The 2,390-nt window shown below is 36.0% G+C and overlaps 1 pseudogene; it reads right to left on the minus strand.

The window, feature by feature from the left end:
* Positions 1 to 328: 328 nt before the first annotated feature.
* LOC141545207 (olfactory receptor 2A1/2A42-like) lies at positions 329 to 1,243 on the minus strand (annotated as a pseudogene).
* Between the last annotated feature and the right edge of the window lie 1,147 nt (positions 1,244 to 2,390).

The following is a 2,390-nucleotide window of genomic DNA, read 5'->3' on the forward strand; positions in this document are numbered from 1 at the left end:
TTAGTGAAGATATGAACTGAGAAATATGTTAAAAATAACTACAGTACCAATACTTTTTCATCTAGATATCCCATTACTTTGGTATATATCCAAAAGAAATAAAAGGTTACATTGGGCCATGTCATAAGAAGAAAGATAAGATAAGGAAAATAACAAACATAGGTATGTAGAAATATTTTAATAGGGAGCACCAATTAAAAAAAGGAAAAAATTAGGATTCTGAAGTAAAAAAAAAAAAGGTGATTTAATTCCCCTACATGCTAAATTATTAGAGAGCTCATTTCCTATGCTTTCCTCCATAAAAAAAGTTTCATTCAATCTCTCAAATTTACCTCTCCCTCCTAAACACTCTTCTTAGAGCATCTTTTCTCAGGCTGTAGATTAAAGGATTTAGAGTAGGATTAAAGAAACTGTAAAATAAGAAAAGAATTTTCTGTTGCTCTTCAGAGTTCCTGGTGTTAGGGGCCATGTAAGTGATTATGGCACTACCAAAGAAAAGCCCAACCACACAAAGGTGGGAAGAGCACATGGAAAAGGCTTTCTTTCTTCCTTCTTCTGACTGGATTCTCAGGACAGCACTAAAAATATATGTGTAGGAAATTAGGACCAAGCAGAGTGGAACAACTAAGATAAACATACTGGCAACAAAGATGACCAATTTGTTGAGCCTTATGTCTGCACAGAAAAATTTCAGTACAGATAGGATTTCACAGAATAAGTGGTTGATTTCTTGAGGTCCATAGAAGGGCAGCCTAAGGAGGAGAAACACATGAACCAATGCCAGCAGAGATCCACATACCCAGGATGTGATAGTAAGTGCACCATACATTTTCCAGCTCCTAATGAGGGTGTATCTGAGTGGATGGCAGATAGCCACATATTGATCATAGCTCATCATTACCAATAGAAGCCATTCAATGTGGGCAAATGTCATAAAGAGATAGGTCTACATTATGCAACTTGCAAAGGAGATGGGCTTGACTGGATCCAGGAGATTTGCCAGCATCTGGGGTACTGTGTTTGAGGTGTAAGAGATGTCAACAATAGCCAGTTGTGAGAGGAAGAAGTACATGGGAGTGTGGAGTCTGGAATCAAGACAAATCAGCCCCAAGATGACTCCATTTCCTAGCAGAGTGAAGGTGTAGAGTAGGAAGAAAAGTCCAAAGAGAACCAGGTGCATCTCAGGGCTAACAAGAAATCCTAGGAGAATGAAATCTGTCACTGTGGCCTTATTGTGCTCCATTAGCCTATCATTTACTTTCACTCAGATTCATGAAATATTTGTTGATCTTTGTTAATCCTTTTTTGACACTGGGGAAGAAGTCATACAGAAGGCTGAAACCATTAAAAAGTACTTCTAATGATTTTAGCTTGCCCTTAACTTGCTCTCCTATTTTGATTTGCTATACAACTCTTGCCCTTCCTAAAGTTAATCTTTAAAAATAATCTGGTGTGACACTGAAGTCAGGAGGACCTCAATTCAAATCTGACCTCAGACACATTGCTTCTTAGCTGTGTGACCCAGGGCAAGTCACTTGACCCCAATTACCTTATGGGAAAAAAAAAAAAAACAACTAGTCTGGTAATACAGGAAACTAAATATGTGTGTGGCTACTGAAGATTAAAGAAGTACTAGTAAACTGCCATAGTGTAAGAGGAGGTCATTTTTCTTGTGATGAGCAAAAATGTCATATTATCTTAAGAAAGGAAATCATTCCAATAGTTGTTGTTTCCCTCAAAGCTTCAATGAGAAGATGAATGATTTCAAGGTCTTTCAAAAATTGGTCTGGGTCAGAAGCAGAAAGAACTAATTATGGAATATTACTTCAACTCATTAAGTCTGAAGAGATGTTTAATAAAACAAATTTTCTAATCATCATGTCCTTTGACCCAAGATTAGGTGGAAATGGATGATTATTCTATTATGCATAATGAGTAGGTTAAAGTTCTTAAATTCTAGATCCCTTAGATGATGAAGGATAACTTTTTAAAAATTGAGTGGTAGCTAACAATTGTAACTAAGCACATTTTCTTACATTTTCATTTTCTCCTACTCAACAACTTCTCATCAATTTCATAAACTCTCACTTTGCCAATATAGCTCAAATACATGATAGTTAAGAGATGCTAAATATGCAAAATGGTCAGATGTTGTTGATATAGAACATAGAAAACACCAGTTGTTGCTGTCTAATCACTGAACACTGAGAACAAGTATGAGATGTTTTCTCCCTGGAAATTAATATAGCAATGGAGATAACAACAAGGACTGCCCAATTTCCATTATTTCTTTAGAAAAAATGATGAAAAATTTAGAACTATACCAACTACCAGGTGACAACCTATAGGAAAATCTAGAGAATAACTGACATGAGTGAGAGGAAAGTATT

Source organism: Sminthopsis crassicaudata, chromosome 5 (genome assembly GCF_048593235.1).
Source record: "Sminthopsis crassicaudata isolate SCR6 chromosome 5, ASM4859323v1, whole genome shotgun sequence".
In the NCBI taxonomy this organism is placed as follows: domain Eukaryota; kingdom Metazoa; phylum Chordata; class Mammalia; order Dasyuromorphia; family Dasyuridae; genus Sminthopsis; species Sminthopsis crassicaudata.